Here is a 23,065-nt window from a genome sequence, read left to right as displayed (position 1 = left end):
GTCTTCTGACATGTGAGGCAAGTGAAAGTGAGGGACCAGTCTGTCCCAGGTCTTACTTTGCCCCAAATGTCCAGCAAGGGGAAGGTTATGTGCGAAGGTCAAAAGAAACTCTCTATACTGCAAGGGAATGACCAGTCTCCCAGTGGCACCAGGTTTTGGGTCCCTTGCCTCTGTCTATAGGAGACTATTTTCCCAGTACACTCTGTGAGTGTCACTGACATTCCCTGCTTGCTGTTTGACAGCTTGCTGTCTTAAACCCTCAAGTGTGGGACAGGTCTGCTGAAGCACACTTAACTTCTCCCTGGCAGGCCCCCCTGCACCCAAACGTTTAGCTATGTCAGGCTGAAGCTCCTCTGGAATAGGATCTGGAGAGGGAGTAGACTCCTCCTCAAAAGGGGATCTTCAGTGGAGGGAGGGATAGTGGATAACTTTTTACACTTTCTACCCCTAGTTTTGGGGAGCACTTGGTCCATTGGTCCAGGATCCAAGTTTCCCTGTCTTCTTTGCTTCTTGGGCTGAGCCCTTGTTAAAGCAAAGATATGCCCAGGAATGCCCAGCATTGCTGTATGAGCCTCCAACTCCACCTCAGCCCAAGCTGAAGTCTCCAGATCATTGCCTAGTAGACACTCTACAGGTAGGTCTGTGGATACCACAACATTCTCTGGACCAGTAAACCCCCCCTGTCACCACCCCCAGTTGGGATAAACAACAGCCATGGGGTGGATAACAATGTTATTATGGGTGTCAGTCTCTTGGTACTGATGACCAAGTAGGTGTTGCTCACGGGACACCCGTTTTTCCATCACTATTGTGACAATGGACACTGTGTCCCTGTAGGCCTCAACCTGAACACCATTTATTAGGGGTTGTTACTTGTACTTATCCATATTAAGGGGACAAGCAACAAGGGGGCAAGGTCAATGCCACCATCAGAGACTAAACCAGCCTCAGTGGTTTCTCCAACTAAACCAACCCCCACTACATTACCCAGAGTGAGCCCTGCCCTGCTACGCCTTTGGATTGGATATTTAAAGTGTTGTTTTCCCCACCACCACTGCTATTACTAGGGGCACTAGTGGAAGCAGTGGGGGTTGTGGTGGTGGGAGCTTTGGTGTTTTTCTTTGGCCTAATGTCCTTTGGTTTTACACATATAACACCAAGGCGTTTTATTCTGATGGTTTAGACCCACCCCCAGAGGATTTTTGTGGGCCTGATGAAGACTCTTACTCTTTATCTTTGTCCCCACCTTTGTCATGTGACTTACCATCCTGCTTCTTGTCTTTGTCACTCCCTGTATGACCTTTCCTGCTCACCCTTGTTCTGACCCATGTGTCTGCCTTCTTTCCCAATTCTTGGGGAGAGGTCAGATCTGAGTCTACCAAGGATTGGTGTAACAAATCAGACACAGTTATTCAAAATATGCTCTCTCTAAAATAGATTATATGGACCCTCGTAGTCAGACACTTTGCTGCCATGTAACCATCCTTCCAAAGCTTTCAAAGAACAGTCCACAAAGTCTATCCAATCTTGTGAAGACTCTTCTCTGGTTTCTTTAAACGTTATCCTGTATTGTTCAGCTGTTAAGCCAAATCCATCCAAGAGTGTAGTTTTAAAAATACTGTAGTGGTCTGAGTATTCTTCTCTGACAGTGAGAAGTCTATCCCTCCCATTGTCAGAAAAGGACAATCACAGAATAGCATCCCACTGCCCTTGATGGACCCTCTGAACTTTGCAGGCCCTCTCAAGTGCAGAAACCAATTGTAAATATCATCCCCCACCTTGTATGAGGGAACACTTTTTAGCCAGTTTCTAGAGTCAATGGTGTCCTCCCTAACTCCTGAAACTGCTGCTGCCACCATGGGGATCTAACCCCAACCCCTGCCTTTCCCTTTCCACAGCCAAGGCCTCCCTATCTAGGGCTAGCTGTTGCTGCTGCAGGCTCAGCCTGGCCTCCTCCTGTCTCAGGTCCTGAGCTCCCTATCTATGGAGTCATCACCTGGACTGGAACCATGGGGTCCCTCAGAAACTGAGAAAATATGGGAATGAGCAGAGGTAGATCTTTCCCTAACTTTACTCACTCTTAGTAACCTGACCTCTAGGTGTTAAGCCCTTACAGAATGACTACCCCTCCCACTGCCAGACACACTAGTAGGTCTGCTAGGGAGAAGATCTTTGGAAGAGCCCTCCCCTGAATCTACAGGATGATCCCCTGACTCTAGGGTGTAGAATCCTCCTCCGGTTACCAGCATGTTCCTGGTCATCCTGAAGAAGGAGTCTCAGAAGAATTTTTTTGTTAGGGTTCTTCCCTATATCTAAGCTTCTCTCTGAGCAAAGCTCCATCAGTTCTATAAAGGTCATGCCCTCATAGGGAGTACCCATGACCTCAGAGCTGGGCCCAGCAGTAGACATGATGTAGTGTGGTTGTTAGTGTAGTGTAAGGAGAAACCTACCCTACCTAACTCCTAGTCTCTTAGAAAGGAAAGTAAGAGACTAGATCCCTGTATCTAGGTATACGTATGTATAGCTCTTGGAACAGTTTATTCTTCCCTGTGGAAAGCACCGCTGACAGAGTGATAAGGCAATTGCAAGTACTTATCCCACTGCTGCACCACAATGAAGGAGGCTAGTCTGGTTTGTAGTGGGTACCCAAGGTGCGTACACCTTATTCCAGATCCAGTTATCCTTTATTAGTGAAATGTAGTCAGTGTCTAAAAGCCAGGCTGTCTAGGGGTAGTGTGGATGAGCAGCCAACGCCTAACTAGGATACATGCAAAGCTCATGCAATACCACTGTAGTCACATAGTACTCACAAACATGAAAGAGAATAATCAGTATTACAAAAATAAAGGTACTTTATTTTGGTAACACAAATGCCAAATATACCTTAGAGACTATACTCCCTTAGGAGGTAAGTAATATACTCAAAATATACAGTAGTATGCAGAAATGTGCAGAAAAACTGTTAGTAAACAGTGCAATTAGTGAAAATCACATTAGTTAGGAATGGGCCATTTGCAGAATTCCTGGAGGGTCCAGATGCAGTGTCTTCGGTAAGAAGGTGAAGTAAAGGATGCAGAGGATTTCTGCTGGAGTCTTGCAATCCGAATCTGCAGAACCACCCAAGAGAGAGACCCTAAATAGCCCTGAAAGGGGGATTGGTCAGCTACACAGGTAAGCAGCTTTCGGGGGAGGGCACTGATGTCACCTGCTAGCATTGGCCACTCATATGCTCCCAGCGTTCCCTGACACCTTAGAATCCAAGATGGCAAAACCCAGGGATCCCCTGGAGGAGCTCTGACCATCACCCCTGGGGTGGTGATGGACAGGGGAATGGTCACTCCCCTTTCCTTTGTCCAGTTTCGCGCCAGAGCAGGGACTGGGAGTCCCTGAACTGGTGTAGACTGGATTATGCAAGGAGGGCACCCTCTGTGCCTTTCAAAGCATTACCAGAGGCTCTGTGAGGCTACCCCTCCCAAGTCTGTAATACCTATTTCCAAGGGAAGAGGGTGTAATACCCCTCTCCCAAAAGAAATGCTTTGTTCTGCCTTCCTGGGCTTGAGCTGCTCAAGCAACAGGAGGGCAGAAACCTGTCTGTGAGGTGGCAGCAGCTGGGGCTGCCTGGAAAACCTCAGAAAGCTATAATGGCAGTACTGGGGGTCCTCTAAGGAGCCCCCAGAGTTCATGGAGTCATACCACCAATGCTTGCAAAAGCCTTGGGGTATGATTCCAACATATTTCATACCAAACATGGCCATATTCAATGTTACCATTGTGAAGCTGTACATAGGTACTGACCTATGTACAGTGCACCCGTAAAATGGTGTCCCCCCCACTCATAAAGTCTGGGATAATGATCCAAGGGGTCACTGGGGCACCTCTGCTAGTGCAGGGGTACCCTCGCAAACAGGTACTCTGCACCCAGCCTTCAGGGTTGGAAGGCCTGACTTATGGGTGACTTATAAGTGACCTGGTGCAGTGTAAATGGCAGTGAAAGGGTGCATGCACCGTTTCACACAGGCTGTTATGGCAGTCCTGTAGAAGCCTTTGTATGGGCTCCCTATGGGTGGCAAAAGGAATGCTGCAGCCCATAGGGATGGCCTGGAACCCCAATGCCCTGGGTACCTACATACCATTTACCATAATCACTGGGGTTCTGATTAGCAGGATCCCAGTGAACACAGTCAAACACACTGACATCAGGAAGAAATTGGGGGTAACATGCCAAAAAGAGGGTACTTTCCTACATCTTCCATGTTGGACTTCTTTCTCTCAGCGGCCAATCTTTCAGACTCTGTGAAATTAGGGAGAGCCAACTGCAGCTGTTAATTGTCAATATTATGGTTACCGTAGCGGTCTGACAAAACAGGAGGGAAAACAGCCTCACACAAACACAATTTTACACTGACTAACCAAGGAGTCTCAGGGGGTCATTCCAACCCTGGCGGTCGGTGTTAAAGCAGAGGCTAACCCACCAACAGACTGGCGGTAAAACAAATGGAATTCTGACCCTGGCGGAAACCGCCAACAGAGACCGCCACTTTAACACTCCGACCGCCACGGCTGGACAAACAAACAGCACGGCGGTCACCGCCAACAGACAGGCGGGAGACAATGTACCGCCCACCCTATCACAACCCACCAATCCGACATCTTTTCCTGGGCGGTAGCCCCGCCGATAAAAACACGGCGGAAACAGATATTTCGAACGGAAAACGCTCACCTCCATACCCCCCACGAGGAATCTGGACAGCATGGAACCCGAACTACACATCCTCCCAGCTATTGTATTCCTGCTCCTCTACCAGGAGCACGAACACCGGCGCAGAAGACAACAGTGAGTACTGCACCTACGACACAGGGGAGGGGGGAGGCAAAAAATTACGGGGACACACATACGCGACACACCCACCCCCACCCTCACCCTCACCCACTACAACACACACATCAATGCATAGCAACAACTCAGAGTTACACCCCCAAACCCCCCGGAAGAATGCAAATACAAAAGGAAATGATTATGAAATTTGGATTATATTGTAAGGCTGAGTATAAAATATATCAAACATCTATAACTCTATATATATAAATTGTCCTGTCCGATATGTGTATCAGCCATTGTTCGTGGGCCACTGGGCCAAAACACATGGGCAAAACCCACACAGGATACCTGACTCCAATGGAGAGAACACTGCAGGGGCATCAGATAGGAAAACTACAGGCACCTCAGGGGGAAGGGAAGGGGGGGCACCTCAGCCAGATGAGTCCACAACGCCAGATCCACGAGGGGCCTCCATGGCCACTGTGCCATCCTGGGGAGTGCAAAGCCACAGTCTCTCAAGTCTCTACAGTGGGTGGGTTGCCCACTGTGCCATCCTGGGGAGTGCAAAGCCACAGTCTCTCAAGTCTCTACAGTGGGTGGGTTGCCCACTGTGCCATCCTGGGGAGTGCAAAGCCACAGTCTCTCAAGTCTCTACAGTGGGTGGGTGCCCACTGTGCCATCCTAGGGAGTGCAAAGCCACAGTCTCACAAGTGGATGACAGACTGTAGGAGGCTGGACTGGCTTGTAGTGAGTACCAAGGGGTACTTGCACCTTGCACCAGGCCCAGTTATCCCTTATTAGTGTATAGGGTGTCTAGCAGCTTAGGCTGATAGATAATGGTAGCTTAGCAGAGCAGCTTAGGCTGAACTAGGAGACGTGTGAAGCTACTACAGTACCACTTAGTGTCATATGCACAATATCATAAGAAAACACAATACACAGTTATACTAAAAATAAAGGTGCTTTATTTTTATGACAATATGCCAAAGTATCTTAGAGTGTACCCTCAGTGAGAGGATAGGAAATATACACAAGATATATATACACAATAGCAAAAATATGCAGTATAGTCTTAGAAAACAGTGCAAACAATGTATAGTTACAATAGGGTGCAATGGGGAAACATAGGGATAGGGGCAACACAAACCATATACTCCAAAAGTGGAATGCGAACCACGAATGGACCCCAAACCTATGTGACCTTGTAGAGGGTCGCTGGGACTATTAGAAAATAGTGAGAGTTAGAAAAATAACCCTCCCCAAGACCCTGAAAAGTGAGTGCAAAGTGCACTAAAGTTCCCCTAAGGACAAAATAGTCGTGTTAGAGGGAAAATGCAAGGAAAACACAAATCAGCAATGCAACAACGATGGATTCCTGACTGAGGGTACCTGTGGAACAAGGGGACCAAGTCCAAAAGTCACAAGCAGCTCGGAGATGGGCAGATGCCCAAGAAATGCCAGCGGTTGGTGCAAAGAAGCTCTTACTAGGCTGAAGAACTGTGAATACTGCAGGAACGACAAGGGTTAGAGACTTCCCCTTTGGAGGATGGATCCCCCACGCCTTGGAGAGTCGTGCAGAAGTGTTTTCCCGCCGGATGGACGCCAACCAGCCTTGCTACACGCAAATTGTGCGTTTGGCGTTTTTGGACGCTGCTGGGGCCCAGGAGGGACCAGGAGGTCGCAAATTGGACCTGCAGAGAGAGGGGACGTCGAGCAAGACAAAGAGCCCTCACTGAAGCAGGTAGCACCCGGAGAAGTGCCAGAAACAGGCACTACGAGGATGCGTGAAACGGTGCTCGCCGAAGTTGCACAAAGGAGTCCCACGTCGCCGGAGACCAACTTAGAAAGTCGTGCAATGCAGGTTAGAGTGCCGTGGACCCAGGCTTGGCTGTGCACGAAGGATTTCCGCCGGAAGTGCACAGGGGCCGGAGTAGCTTGCAAAGTCACGGTTCCCAGCAATGCAGCCCAGCGAGGTGAGGCAAGGACTTACCTCCACCAAACTTGGGCTGAAGAGTCACTGGACTGTGGGGGTCACTTGGACGGTGTCGCTGGATTCGAGGGACCTCGCTCGTCGTGCTGAGAGGAGACCCAAGGGACCGTTAATGCAGCTTTTTGGTGCCTGCGGTTGCAGGGGGAAGATTCCGTCGACCCACGGGAGATTTCTTCGGAGCTTCTGGTGCAGAGAGGAGGCAGACTACCCCCACAGCATGCATAAGCAGGAAAACAGTCGAGAAGGCGGCAGGATCAGCGTTACAGAGTTGCAGTAGTCGTCTTTGCTACTATGTTGCAGGTTTGCAGGCTTCCAGCGCGGTCAGCGGTCGATTCCTTATCAGAAGGTGAAGAGGGAGATGCAGAGGAACTCGGCTGAGCTCATGCATTCGTTATCTAAAGTTTCCCCAGAGACAGAGACCCTAAATAGCCAGAAAAGAGGGTTTGGCTACCTAGGAGAGAGGAAAGGCTACTAACACCTGAAGGAGCCTATCACAAGGAGTCTCTGACGTCACCTGGTGGCACTGGCCACTCAGAGCAGTCCAGTGTGCCAGCAGCACCTCTGTTTCCAAGATGGCAGAGGTCTGGAGCACACTGGAGGAGCTCTGGACACCTCCCAGGGGAGGTGCAGGTCAGGGGAGTGGTCACTCCCCTTTCCTTTGTCCAGTTTCGCACCAGAGCAGGGGCTAAGGGGTCCCTGAACCGGTGTAGACTGGCTTATGCAGAATTGGGCACATCTGTGCCCAACAAAGCATTTCCAGAGGCTGGGGGAGGCTACTCCTCCCCTGCCTTCACACCATTTTCCAAAGGGAGAGGGTGTCACACCCTCTCTCAGAGGAAGTTCTTTGTTCTGCCATCCTGGGCCAGGCCTGGCTGGACCCCAGGAGGGCAGCTGCCTGTCTGAGGGGTTGGCAGCAGCAGCAGCTGCAGTGAAACCCCAGGAAGGGCAGTCTGGCAGTACCAGGGTCTGTGCTACAGACCACTGGGATCATGGAATTGTACCAACAATGCCAGGATGGCATAGAGGGGGCAATTCCATGATCATAGACATGTTACATGGCCATATTCGGAGTTACCATGGTGAAGCTACATATAGGTGGTGACCTATATGTAGTGCACGCGTGTAATGGTGTCCCCGCACTCACAAAGTTCAGTGAATTGGCTCTGAACAATGTGGGGGCACCTTGGCTAGTGCCAGGGTGCCCTCACACTAAGTAACTTTGCACCTAACCTTTACCAGGTAAAGGTTAGACATATAGGTGACTTATAAGTTACTTAAGTGCAGTGTAAAATGGCTGTGAAATAACGTGGACGTTATTTCACTCAGGCTGCAGTGGCAGGCCTGTGTAAGAATTGTCAGAGCTCCCTATGGGTGGCAAAAGAAATGCTGCAGCCCATAGGGATCTCCTGGAACCCCAATACCCTGGGTACCTCAGTACCATATACTAGGGAATTATAAGGGTGTTCCAGTAAGCCAATGTAAATTGGTAAAAATGGTCACTAGCCTGTCAGTGACAATTTGGAAAGAAATGAGAGAGCATAACCACTGAGGTTCTGATTAGCAGAGCCTCAGTGAGACAGTTAGTCACTACACAGGTAACACATTCAGGCACACTTATGAGCACTGGGGCCCTGGGTTACCAGGGTCCCAGTGACACATACAACTAAAACAACATATATACAGTGAAAGATGGGGGTAACATGCCAGGCAAGATGGTACTTTCCTACACAACCCCCCCCAAACGAAGGACAATAAGACTAGCCATTACCTGATGAGTCTTCATTGTCTAAGTGGAAATATCTGGAGAGTCCATCTGCATTGGAGTGGCTACTCCCAGGTCTATGTTCCACTGTATAGTCCATTCCCTGTAGGGATATGGACCACCTCAACAATTTAGGATTTTCACCTTTCATTTGTTTTAGCCAAAGTAGAGGTTTGTGGTCTGTCTGAACAATGAAGTGAGTGCCAAACAGGTATGGCCTCAACTTCTTCAGAGCCCAGACCACAGCAAAGGCCTCCCTCTCAATGGCAGACCAACGCTTTTCTCTAGGGGTCAACCTTCTACTAATAAAAGCAACAGGTTGATCCTGGCCCTCAGAATTAAGTTGTGATAGGACTGCCCCTACTCCTAATTCAGATGCATCAGTTTGGACATAGAATTTTTTAGAGTAACAAGGGCTTTTTAGGACAGGTGCAGAGCACATGGCCTGCTTCAGCTCCTCAAAAGCTTTCTGACAGTTTGCTGTCCATAATACCTTTTTAGGCATTTTCTTGGATGTGAGGTCATTAAGAGGGGCTGCAATGGAGCCATAGTTCTTAATGAACCTCCTGTAATACCCAGTGAGGCCTAGGAAGGCTCTCACCTGAGTCTGAGTGGTAGGGGGAACCCAATCAATAATAGTTTGGATTTTCCCCTGAAGTGGTGCAATCTGTTCCCCACCAACAAGGTGTCCCAGATAAACCACCTTACCCTGCCCTATCTGGCACTTTGAAGCCTTGATAGTGAGGCCTGCCTTTTGCAGAGCCTCCAAAACTTTCCAAAGGTGGACCAGGTGATCATCCCAGCTGGAGCTAAAGACAGCTATATCATCCAAATATGCTGCACTGAAAGCTTCCAGCCCTTGCAGGACTGTGTTCACCAACCTCTGAAAAGTGGCAGGTGCATTTTTCAAACCAAAAGGCATTACAGTAAACTGGTAATGTCCTCCAATGGTAGAAAATGCATTCTTAGGTTTAGCATCTTCTGACAATTTGATCTGCCAATACCCTGCAGTCAAATCAAAAGTGCTTAGATACTTGCCAGATGCCAGTGTATCTATAAGCTCATCTGCCCTGGGTATAGGGTGAGCATCAGTTTTGGTTACCAAGTTGAGACCTCTATAGTCTACACAAAACCTCATTTCCTTCTTTCCATCTTTAGAATTGGGTTTTGGTACCAGTACCACAGGAGAAGCCCATGGACTGTCAGAGTGCTCAACCACTCCTAGTTCCAACATTTTCTGAACTTCTTGCTTTATGCAGTCCCTGACATGGTCAGGCTGCCTATAGATCTTACTTTTGACAGGTAAACTGTCTCCAGTATCTATAGTGTGCTCACACCAAGAAGTGGTGCCTGGCACAATGGAGAAGAGTTCTGAAAATTGTCCTAGGAGATTTATGCAATTATCTTTCTGCTCAGCAGTAAGACAATCAGCCAAAACTACACCTTCCACAAGAGCATCTTGTTCTGTGGAAGAGAAGAGATCAGGTAGAGGATCACTGTCTTCTTCCTGTCCCTCATCTGTTGCCATGAGCAGAGTGAGATCAGCCCTGTCATAGTAGGGTTTCAGGCGGTTGACATGGAGTACCTTAAGGGGACTCCTGGCAGTGCCTAAGTCAACCAAGTAGGTGACTTCACCCTTCTTTTCAACAATTGTGTGTGGACCACTCCATTTATCTTGGAGTGCTCTTGGGGCCACAGGCTCCAAGACCCACACTTTCTGCCCTGGTTGGTACTGAACCAAAACAGCCTTCTGATCATGCCATTGCTTCTGGAGCTCTTGGCTGGCCTGAAGGTTTTTACTGGCCTTTTTCATGTACTCAGCCATCCTTGATCTGAGGCCAAGTACATAATCCACAATATCCTGCTTAGGAGCTTTTAAAGGTTGTTCCCAACCCTCCTTTACAAGTGTGAGTGGACCCCTAACAGGGTGTCCAAAAAGAAGTTCAAAGGGGCTGAAGCCCACTCCTTTTTGGGGTACCTCCCTGTAGGCAAAAAGGAGGCATGGTAGAAGGATATCCCATCTCCTGCGGAGTTTTTCAGGGAGTCCCATAATCATGCCTTTGAGAGTTTTATTAAATCTCTCTACCAGTCCATTTGTTTGTGGATGATAGGGTGTTGTGAACTTGTAAGTTACACCACACTCCTTCCACATGGCCTTTAAGTATGCAGACATGAAATTGCTTCCTCTGTCTGATACTACTTCCTTTGGGAAGCCCACCCTGGAAAATATTCCCAGGAGGGCCTTTGCCACTGCAGGTGCTGTAGTGGTCCTTAAAGGAATTGCTTCAGGATATCTTGTGGCATGGTCCACTACCACCAAGATAAACCTATTGCCTGAAGCAGTAGGAGGGTCAAGGGGGCCAACTATGTCAACCCCTACCCTTTCAAAGGGAACCCCAACCACAGGCAGTGGGATAAGGGGTGCCTTTGGAGTGCCACCTGTCTTGCCACTGGCTTGACAGGTTTCACAGGACTTACAAAATTCTTTTGTGTCCTCAGACATCCTAGGCCAATGAAACAATGGTACCAATCTGTCCCAAGTTTTCATTTGACCCAGGTGCCCAGCTAAGGGAATGTCATGTGCCAGTGTTAGGAGGAACTTTCTGTACTCCTGAGGAATCACTAATCTCCTGGCAGCTCCAGGTTTAGGATCCCTATGTTCAGTGTACAAGAGGTTGTCCTCCCAGTAAACTCTGTGAGAGTCACTGACATCCCCATTAGCCTGTTTGACAGCTTGCTGTCTGAGACCCTCTAATGTGGGACAGGTTTGCTGTGCCACACTCAGCTCCTCTCTGGCAGGCCCCCCTTCACCCAAAAGCTCAGCAGTGTCTGCTTCCAGCTCCTCTGGTGTAGGTTCTGCACAGGGAGGGAATTCTTCTTCCTCAGAAGTTGAATCCACTGTAGAGGGAGGGATAGTAGGAAGTGGTTTGCTTCTACTAACCCTAGCTTTAGGGAGCACTTGGTCCATTGTTCCAGGATCCAAGCTTCCCTGTCCTTTTTGCTTTTTGGCCTGAGCCCTTGTCAAAGCAAAAATATGCCCTGGGATGCCCAGCATTGCTGCATGGGCCTCCAACTCCACATCTGACCAAGCTGATGTCTCCAAATCATTCCCTAATAGACAGTCTACAGGTAAATCTGAAGCTACCACAACTTTCTTTGGACCAGATACCCCCCCCCAGTTGAGATTTACAACAGCCATGGGGTGGCTTTGTGTTATGTTGTGAGCATCGGTTACTTGGTACTGGTGTCCAAGTATGTGTTGTTCAGGGTGCACCAGTTTCTCAATCACCATTGTGACACTGGCACCTGTGTCCCTGTAGGCCTGGACCTCAACACCATTTATTAGGGTTAGTTGCTTGTACTTCTCCAAGTTATGGGGGCAAGCAACCAAAGTGGCTAAGTCAATAGCCCCTTCAGAGACTAAAGTAGCCTCTGTGGTCTCCCTAATTAGACCAACCCCAACTAAATTACCAAAAGTGAGCCCAGCTACTCCCTTGGATTGGCTATTAGTAGGTTTGCTCCCACCACCACTGCTATTAGTAGGGACACTAGGTGTAGCAGTAGGGGTTGTAGTGGTAGGAGCTGTGGTGCCTTTCTTTGGACAACTGGGATCTGTTGTCCAATGGCCTTTTATCTTACATAAATAGCACCATGGTTTCTTTTCCTTGTTCTGATTAAAGGAGGATTTGGACCCACCAACCCCACCAGAGTGTTTTTGTGGGCCTGATGAAGACTCATTTTTAGATTTGTCCCCACCCTTGTCAGAAGACTTACCATCCTTCTTTTTGTTGCCATCTTTGTCACCCCCTGTATGAACTTTTCTGTTCACTCTTGTTCTGACCCATTTGTCTGCCTTCTTTCCCAATTCTTGGGGAGAGGTCAGATCAGAGTCCACCAAGTACTGGTGCAACAAATCAGACACACAATTATTAAGAATATGCTCTCTCAGGATCAAATTATACAGGCTGTCATAATCAGTAACTTTACTGCCATGTAACCACCCCTCCAAGGCCTTCACTGCCTGGTCAATGAAATCAACCCAGTCTTGTGAAGACTCCTTTTTGGTATCTCTGAACTTTATCCTGTACTGTTCAGTGGTTAAGCCATAACCATCCAGGAGTGCATTCTTAAGAACTTGGAAATTATTAGCATCATTTTCTTTTACAGTAAGGAGCCTATCCCTACCTTTTCCACTAAATGATAGCCATAGGATAGCAGCCCACTGCTTTTGAGGGACATCCTGTACAGCACAGGCCCTCTCAAGTGCAGCAAACCACTTGTTAATGTCATCCCCCTCCTTATAAGGGGGAACTATCTTGTGCAGATTCCTAGAATCATGCTCTTTTGCAGGATGACTATGGGGAATACTGCTGCTGCCACCATGGGTATCTAAACCCAACTTCTGTCTTTCCCTCTCTACTTCTAAAGACTGTCTATCCAAATCCAGCTGTTGCTTCTTGAGCTTCAGTCTGGTTTGTTCCACTCTCAATCTATTGAGCTCCCTTTCTAACAATCTGTCATCAGGGTGGGTGGGAGGGACATTTCTAGATACAGAGGTATGATGGGAATGAACAGAAGGAGACCTGTCCCTTACAGAGGGCACCCTAACAGCTTGGCTACCAGTATAATGTGAGAGCACACCATTAGTATGGTGTGATTCAACCTCTGTACCAACTATGCTAGACTGTCTAGTAATGGGCAGGCTGAGAAGTTTCTTTCCTGAACCTTTTCCTGGGGGAGTCCCTGGATCAGATTGAGAACCATTAGCTACTTTTTCTACAGATTGGGCACTTATGGCCTTATCCTGTACTCTAAGCATATTAATTAACAGTTCTAAAGAAGGATTCTTCCCTACACTCAAACCTCTCTCTATGCAGAGACTCCTTGCTCCTTTCCAGCTAAGGTGATCATATGCAAGTTTGGACAGTTCAACATTTTGGCCTGTGCCAGACATTTTTAGAGAGAGTTAAAGTGATAGACAAAGAGAAAAAAGTTTTTAGAACTTTTTGGAAAGACAGAAAAAAACTTTTTAAACTTTTAAGAACTTTTGGAAAGTTTAGAAGTACTTTTCAGCACTTAGAAAAGAGTGAAAAGAGGAAATGCAAAAACTTTTTGGCTATGTGTATATACACTGACCTTGTTTTGTATATTTTTCTCTTATGAAAAGTACAATGACAAGAGTGGTAAGTAGTCTCAAGCACTTATCCCACCACTGCACAACCAATGTAGGAGGCTGGACTGGCTTGTAGTGAGTACCAAGGGGTACTTGCACCTTGCACCAGGCCCAGTTATCCCTTATTAGTGTATAGGGTGTCTAGCAGCTTAGGCTGATAGATAATGGTAGCTTAGCAGAGCAGCTTAGGCTGAACTAGGAGACGTGTGAAGCTACTACAGTACCACTTAGTGTCATATGCACAATATCATAAGAAAACACAATACACAGTTATACTAAAAATAAAGGTACTTTATTTTTATGACAATATGCCAAAGTATCTTAGAGTGTACCCTCAGTGAGAGGATAGGAAATATACACAAGATATATATACACAATAGCAAAAATATGCAGTATAGTCTTAGAAAACAGTGCAAACAATGTATAGTTACAATAGGGTGCAATGGGGAAACATAGGGATAGGGGCAACACAAACCATATACTCCAAAAGTGGAATGCGAACCACGAATGGACCCCAAACCTATGTGACCTTGTAGAGGGTCGCTGGGACTATTAGAAAATAGTGAGAGTTAGAAAAATAACCCTCCCCAAGACCCTGAAAAGTGAGTGCAAAGTGCACTAAAGTTCCCCTAAGGACAAAATAGTCGTGTTAGAGGGAAAATGCAAGGAAAACACAAATCAGCAATGCAACAACGATGGATTCCTGACTGAGGGTACCTGTGGAACAAGGGGACCAAGTCCAAAAGTCACAAGCAGCTCGGAGATGGGCAGATGCCCAAGAAATGCCAGCGGTTGTTGCAAAGAAGCTCTTACTAGGCTGAAGAACTGTGAATACTGCAGGAACGACAAGGGTTAGAGACTTCCCCTTTGGAGGATGGATCCCCCACGCCTTGGAGAGTCTTGCAGAAGTATTTTCCCGCCGGATGGACGCCAACCAGCCTTGCTACACGCAAATCGTGCGTTTGGCGTTTTTGGACGCTGCTGGGGCCCAGGAGGGACCAGGAGGTCGCAAATTGGACCTGCAGAGAGAAGGGACGTCGAGCAAGACAAAGAGCCCTCACTGAAGCAGGTAGCACCCGGAGAAGTGCCAGAAACAGGCACTACGAGGATGCGTGAAACGGTGCTCGCCGAAGTTGCACAAAGGAGTCCCACGTCGCCGGAGACCAACTTAGAAAGTCGTGCAATGCAGGTTAGAGTGCCGTGGACCCAGGCTTGGCTGTGCACGAAGGATTTCCACCGGAAGTGCACAGGGGCCGGAGTAGCTTGCAAAGTCACGGTTCCCAGCAATGCAGCCCAGCGAGGTGAGGCAAGGACTTACCTCCACCAAACTTGGGCTGAAGAGTCACTGGACTGTGGGGGTCACTTGGACGGTGTCGCTGGATTCGAGGGACCTCGCTCGTCGTGCTGAGAGGAGACCCAAGGGACCGGTAATGCAGCTTTTTGGTGCCTGCGGTTGCAGGGGGAAGATTCCGTCGACCCACGGGAGATTTCTTCGGAGCTTCTGGTGCAGAGAGGGGGCAGACTACCCCCACAGCATGCACAAGCAGGAAAACAGTCGAGAAGGCGGCAGGATCAGCGTTACAGAGTTGCAGTAGTCATCTTTGCTACTATGTTGCAGGTTTGCAGGCTTCCAGCGCGGTCAGCGGTCGATTCCTTATCAGAAGGTGAAGAGGGAGATGCAGAGGAACTCGGCTGAGCTCATGCATTCGTTATCTAAAGTTTCCCCAGAGACAGAGACCCTAAATAGCCAGAAAAGAGGGTTTGGCTACCTAGGAGAGAGGAAAGGCTACTAACACCTGAAGGAGCCTATCACAAGGAGTCTCTGACGTCACCTGGTGGCACTGGCCACTCAGAGCAGTCCAGTGTGCCAGCAGCACCTCTGTTTCCAAGATGGCAGAGGTCTGGAGCACACTGGAGGAGCTCTGGACACCTCCCAGGGGAGGTGCAGGCCAGGGGAGTGGTCACTCCCCTTTCCTTTGTCCAGTTTCGCGCCAGAGCAGGGGCTAAGGGGTCCCTGAACCGGTGTAGACTGGCTTATGCAGAATTGGGCACATCTGTGCCCAACAAAGCATTTCCAGAGGCTGGGGGAGGCTACTCCTCCCCTGCCTTCACACCATTTTCCAAAGGGAGAGGGTGTCACACCCTCTCTCAGAGGAAGTTCTTTGTTCTGCCATCCTGGGCCAGGCCTGGCTGGACCCCAGGAGGGCAGCTGCCTGTCTGAGGGGTTGGCAGCAGCAGCAGCTGCAGTGAAACCCCAGGAAGGGCAGTCTGGCAGTACCAGGGTCTGTGCTACAGACCACTGGGATCATGGAATTGTACCAACAATGCCAGGATGGCATAGAGGGGGCAATTCCATGATCATAGACATGTTACATGGCCATATTCGGAGTTACCATGGTGAAGCTACATATAGGTGGTGACCTATATGTAGTGCACGCGTGTAATGGTGTCCCCGCACTCACAAAGTTCAGTGAATTGGCTCTGAACAATGTGGGGGCACCTTGGCTAGTGCCAGGGTGCCCTCACACTAAGTAACTTTGCACCTAACCTTTACCAGGTAAAGGTTAGACATATAGGTGACTTATAAGTTACTTAAGTGCAGTGTAAAATGGCTGTGAAATAACGTGGACGTTATTTCACTCAGGCTGCAGTGGCAGGCCTGTGTAAGAATTGTCAGAGCTCCCTATGGGTGGCAAAAGAAATGCTGCAGCCCATAGGGATCTCCTGGAACCCCAATACCCTGGGTACCTCAGTACCATATACTAGGGAATTATAAGGGTGTTCCAGTAAGCCAATGTAAATTGGTAAAAATGGTCACTAGCCTGTCAGTGACAATTTGGAAAGAAATGAGAGAGCATAACCACTGAGGTTCTGATTAGCAGAGCCTCAGTGAGACAGTTAGTCACTACACAGGTAACACATTCAGGCACACTTATGAGCACTGGGGCCCTGGGTTACCAGGGTCCCAGTGACACATACAAGTAAAACAACATATATACAGTGAAAGATGGGGGTAACATGCCAGGCAAGATGGTACTTTCCTACACAGACTCCACTGGTTCTGGAGGGGGACTAGTGCCCAGAGTGCTTCGTGCAGCCCTGCCCGACACAGATGCGGGCCTGCCCCTTCCGCCAATGGGCCAGCGGTTCATGAGATGAAGGGCCCAGTTCAGCGTTGCTTTAGACAGCGGTGCCCAGAGTAGCAGTGCTTGAGATGAAGGGCCCAGTTCAGCGGTGCTTGAGATGAAGGGCCCAGCGGAGCGGTGCTTGAGACGGCGGAGCCCAGCGGAGCGGTGCTTGAGATGAAGGGCCCAGCGGAGCGGTGCTTGAGACGGCGGTGCCCAGCGGAGCGGTGCTTGAGATGAAGGGCACAGCGGAGCGGTGCTTGAGATGAAGGGCCCAGTGGAGCGGTGCTTGAGATGAAGGGCCCAGCGGAGCGGTGCTTGAGATGAAGGGCACAGCGGAGCGGTGCTTGAGATGAAGGGCCCAGCGGAGCGGTGCTTGAGACGGCGCTGCCCAGCGGAGTGGTGCTTGAGACGGCGGTGCCCAGCAGAGCGGTGCTTGAGATGAAGGGCCCAGCTGAGCGGTGCTTGAGATGAAGGGCCCAGCGGAGCGGTGCTTGAGACGGTGGTGCCCAGCGGAGCGGTGCTTGAGACGGCGGTGCCCAGCGGAGCGGTGCTTGAGATGAAGGGCCCAGCGGAGCCGTGCTTGAGATGAAGGGCCCAGCGGAGCGGTTCTTGACTTCAAGGGCCCTGTTCAGCGGTTCTTGACTAGAAGGGCCCTGTTCAGCGGTTCTTGACTTGAAGGGCCCTGTTCAGCGGTTCTTGACTAGAAGGGCCCTGTTCGGCGGTGCTTGAGACGGCGGTGCCCTGTTCAGCGGTTCTTGACTTGAAGGGCCCTGTTCAGCGGTTCTTGACTAGAAGGGCCCTGTTCAGCTGTTCTTGACTTGAAGGGCCCTGTTCAGCGGTTCTTGACTTGAAGGGCCCTTTTCAGCGTTTTTTTACTAGAAGGGCCCTGTTCAGCGGTGCTTGAGACAGCGGTGCCCTGTTCAGCGGTGCTTGAGACGGCGGTGCCCTGTTCAGCGGTTCTTGACTTGAAGGGCCCTGTTCAGCGGTTCTTGACTAGAAGGGCCCTGTTCAGCGGTTCTTGACTTGAAGGGCCCTGTTCAGCGGTACTTGGCTAGAAGGGCCCTGTTCAGCGGTTCTTGACTAGAAGGGCCCTGTTCAGCGGTGCTTGAGATGAGTGTCCAGGTCAGCAGATCCAGCCATGGCATGGATGTCACTCGCCACCTGACATGTGGCTGGCGTGGCCTTCCTGCCCATCTTTCTTTTCGCTTGCGGGGCCCTCCTGTGCTGCAGTACCGGGCCTGTGGGTGTCCTCCTGCACACCTGGAATGGGGCTGGTGGGGCCCTCCTGGGCAGCTGGCCTGCTGCCGGACTTGTCGGGCGTGCTGCCCTTGCCACCCTTCCCTGCTCGTCTGTGGCCCTTTCCACCCTTTGGCGGTGTGCCGGGTGGCACCCCACTTCCTGACGGAGCCAGGGTAGGGATTTTGGAGCCTGCTGTCTTTGGCCTCTCGCGCCGGGCACTGGCAATCTTTGCTTGCTTTTCCGGGGTTGGGCTGGCCGTGTCTTGGCTCCTAGCCGAACTAGCTGCCCTTGAGGGTGGGGGACTCCAAAGTCCTTGGACAACTGTCTTTATAGGTCCCGGTTTTGTGGTGGCTGAGGTGCTGATTGGAGTCTTATGAGATGGACGGGGTGGGGGAGTTGTTGGAAAGAGGTCAAGTTTGGAAAGGAAAAGCAATTTAGAAAGAGAGGGACGGGTAGGTGTAGTGGGTATGGGAGTTGAGGAAGAAGATGTGGTTGTAGGAGAGTGAAGTCTGGTGTCTTTGGGTGCAGGTGCTGGTGGTGGAGGCTGTCGTGAGGTGGATGGCTGTTGGGTGGGTGGCTGCCTGCGTTTGTGTGGTTTGGAAGAGGGGGTGACAGACACACTGGGAGAGGACACAGGTGACGTGTAAATGGTAGTGGGGGTGGTGACTGCACGTGTGCGGAGTGTTCTGGTGGGTGTGCTGGTGATGGACGTAGTGGCTGAAGATGTTGTGCATGCAAGTGTGAGTGGAGACGTCACAGGGAGGGAGGAGGGAGACGAGGAGGAGGGGGACACAGAGGAGGCAGTGGCTGTTGGTATGTCTGCATGTGGATGTTGCTTGTGTGAATGCTTGTGTGATGTGTGGTGCTTATGTCTGGATGAGCTTCCCTTGGGTGTTGAGGTGTGTGCAGGCTGGTCTGATGGTGTGTCTGGGATAGGCAGAGGTACAGGGGTTTGGGTCTGGGTGGAGGAAGTTGGAGGGGGGAGGCTAGAGACAGGGACAATGGCTGCCGTCAGTGCTGAGGCCAGAGCGTTGAACCATCGCTGATGGGCAGCCTGATCAGAATGAATGCCCTCCAGGTATGCATTACTCCGGTGCACCTCCCTTTCTACACTCTGGATGGCATTCAAAAGGGTAGACTGCCCAACAGTGATGGTCCTCAGGAGGTCAATGACCTCCTCACTGAGGGCAGCAGGGGTGACAGGGGCAGGGCCTGAGGTGCCTGGGACGAAGGAGATGCCCATCTTCCTGGGTGAGCGGGCACGGGGCGAACGCTGAGGGGCTGCTGGGAGGGCGGTGCTGGTGCGCTGGGTGGCGGCTGTACCTGTTGTTGCGGGGGGCACGGATGTTGCCGCCACCACAAGGGAGCTCCCTTCAGAGGACGAGTCCGTTTCGCTGGTGTCAGCACGTGTCCCAACAGAGGTAGGGGGCGGGGGCACAGGGCCATGCCTTACGGAGGGGCCTAGCCTACTGAAATCGCCCTGGCCTAGGGATACCCACAGCCCTCCTCCCCCACCCAGACACCTCCACTGCGCGCAAAGATAGCAGAATGTGTTTGTACTCACCCCCTTGTGTCTGCTGTGATGTCCTCACGCGCCCATCCAAATCGGGGTAGGCCACCGCCAGGATCCGGGACATCAGGGGGGTCAAAGTACGACTGGCACCCCTCCTACGTTGGGAGGCCATACCCAGCTGACCCTCCGCCGTCTTCCTGCTCCAGCGTCGGATGTCCTCCCACCTCTTCCGGCAGTGGGTGCCCCGTCGGTTGTGGACCCCCAGGGTCCGGACGTCCTTGACGATGGCACGCCAAATAGCGACTTTCTGGTGGGCGCTGACCTATGTGACACGTACAGGGGGAGAAAAAAAATCATCACCTTCTGCATGCTCGATGTGAGTGGCCCCCCATCCCCACCCATGCCATGTGGCACATGCTCTCATCTGTCGTTTGATGCATTCCTCAATCGCTCCCCTCCCCACCATCTTTCATTCACCCCACTCAACACAGGCATTGGCCACAAAGCATGCTCCCAGTGTATTTACCTGTTGGTCTGGAGGACCGTAGAGTAGCGCAAACTGGGGGAGGACCCCATCCACGAGTTTCTCCAATTCTTCAGAAGTGAAGGCAGGGGCCCTTTCCCCAGTCGCAGCAGCCATTGTCCCTTCCAGACCGAGGTCAGAGCAGCACTTGCAGTATAGGTCCTCACCTGTGGAAGATCAGGTATCAAGTGATTAAGCAGATAGAAAATGGCGGTCACGCCCGCGGCGGTGCGTACCGCGGCGGTGCGTACCGCGACCGCCGGCGCACATCGTCATTGGCTCCTGAAACCCATAGGGTTCAATGTTAACCAATGCGGCTTTGCGCCGCGGTCTTCGACCGCCTACCGCCACGGTGTGCCACGCCAGCGCATTGACCTCACATCCCACTGTCGCACTTCACAGGTCAGGCAGCCGCCATTTCAAGGGCCCACATGGCTTAATTTCTACTGCGTCACATATACCTAGGCCTTGCATCAACACTCATACAAGCCATTCAATGCATTGAGAATCGTGTTCTGTGCAAGCTGTGGGAATGTACCTGTGGGTTGATTGACTCTGTGCTCGCTGTTGTCCTTCATAGGCACCGTCCGCTGGGACATGCAAGGAGATGGAGGAATCTTCCCGTGTACAGACCGCTGGTGGACCTGTCGACAATGGAGGAACGACATGTCATGCTGACATACAGGCTTGACCGAGCCACTATACAGGAACTGTGTGCCCAGCTGGAGCCAGACCTGATTTCACCCATCCGCCAACCCACAGGGATCTCCCCTCTAGTGCAGGTGCTGTCAGTGCTCCATTTCCTAGCAAGTGGGTCATTTCAAACAACAGTGGCCATATCATCAGGGATGTCCCAGCCCATGTTTTCCAAGGTGTTGTCCAGAGTGTTGTCTGCCCTGCTCAAACACATGCGGAGCTACATAGTTTTCCCTGAGGTGGGGGATTTGCCTACCGTGAAGGGTGATTTCTATGCCCTTGGACATATTCCCAACATCATCGGTGCCATTGATGGGACACATGTTGCTTTGGTCCCCCCCAGCAGGAGTGAACATGTGTATAGGAACAGGAAGAGTTATTATTCCATGAATATCCAGGTGGTCTGTTTGGCAGACCAGTACATCTCCCATGTTAATGCCAAGTTCCATGGGTCAGTGCATGACGCCAACATCCTGCGGAATAGCAGCATTCCGTATGTGATGGGTCAACTCCAGAGGCACCGGGTGTGGCTATTAGGGGACTCTGGTTACCCCAACCTTTCCTGGCTATTGACCCCAGTGAGGAATCCCAGGACCAGGGCAGAGGAACGGTACAATGAGGCCCATGGGAGAACTAGGAGGGTGATTGAGCGAACCTTTGGCCTCCTGAAGGGCAGGTTCAGGTGCCTCCATATGACAGGTGGATCCCTAATGTACTCACCAAAGAAGGTGTGCCAGATCATCGTGGCCTGCTGTATGCTTCACAACCTGGCTTTGCGACGCCAGGTGCCTTTTCTGCAGGAGGATGGTCCAGATGGTGGTGTTGTAGCAGCTGTGGAGCCTGTGGAGAGTGAAGAGGAGGAAGGCGAAGAGGACGACATAGAGAACAGGAACACAGTAATACAGCAGTATTTTCAATGACACACAGGTAAGAGTACACACCGGCATATTACATTTACTTAAAGACTCCTACCTCTTTACTGTCTGACTTTTTCCCCCAGTGTATGGTAACTGTGTTGTGACTTTCCCTTCCGTTTTCAGATATGTGGGCCCCACTGCGTGACATCTGCTTTGTTTCCCCATGGACTACAGCTGTGTGACAGCGGTTTGTTGGCATCACAATGTGAATGAACATTTTGGCACGGTCATGTCTAATACATTTGTTCAAAATCACAGCCAGACTCCAGATTGTTTATGTGCAATAAGTGTGTTTATTCAAGTGCTCTAAATTGGATGGGTGGTTGCAAATCGGTGAGGGGTGATGGTGGAGGATTGTCCATGGCAGAGTCCAGACTATCAGTATCACAGGTGCATTGTCCAAATGCCTGTGGGAAGTGGAGCAGGGGCAGTTTAAAGTTGGACAGGGTGACAATGTGGGACAGTGGGATGACAATCAGGGCGGTATCCTTTGCTGGCGGGGGTCTTGACATCTTACTCTGTCTTCTTCCTGGATCTCAGGGCCCGCTTGCGGGGTGGTTCTCCTTCTGCAGGGGGTGGGGTTCTGGTGGCCTGTTGGTCTTGTGTCGGGGCCTCCTGTCCACGAGCGCCGGCGGAGGTGGTAGGCAGTTCTTGGTCCATGCTAGTGTCAGGGGCTCTTTGTGGTGCCACAGTGTCTCGCAATGTGGTGACTACCTGATTCAGGGCCACTACGATGGTACCCATGGCGGAACTGATGTTTCTTAGTTCCTCCCTGAACCCCATATACTGTTGCTCCTGCAGAAGCTGGATCTCCTGAAACCTGGCCAGGACCGTCGCCATCGTCTCCTGGGAGTGGTGGTATGCTCCCATGATGGAGGAGAGGGCCTCGTGGAGAGTGGGTTCCCTAGGCATGTCCCCCCCCTGTCGCACAGCAGCCCTCCCAGTTCCCCTATTTCCCTGGGCCTCCGTCCCCTGAACCGTGTGCCCACTACCACTGCCCCCAGGTCCCTGTTGTTGTTGGGGTGGTGGGTTAGCCTGGGTTCCCTGTAGTGGTGGACACACCGCTGATTGACGTTTCCTGGGGACAGAGGTATGGGCCCGCTGGGTGGGTGCTGTGTTGGTGTTCCCAGAGGGGGGAAGGTCTGCTGTGGCCTGTGGCTGTCTGAGGGGAACCGACTGTCCAGAGGTCCCCGATGGACCGGGCTGGTCATCTAGATCCAGGGAGACAGAGCTGCTGTCCTCACTGTGGGCCTCTTCTGGGGGTGGAGTGGACATTTGTGGACCCTCCTGCGCAGTGACCTGGCG

The sequence above is a fragment of the Pleurodeles waltl genome, chromosome 4_2 (genome assembly GCF_031143425.1).
Source record: "Pleurodeles waltl isolate 20211129_DDA chromosome 4_2, aPleWal1.hap1.20221129, whole genome shotgun sequence".
Classification (NCBI taxonomy): Eukaryota; Metazoa; Chordata; class Amphibia; order Caudata; family Salamandridae; genus Pleurodeles; species Pleurodeles waltl.
The sequence above is the reverse complement of the archived record's forward strand: the minus strand, read 5'-3'. Positions refer to the sequence as shown.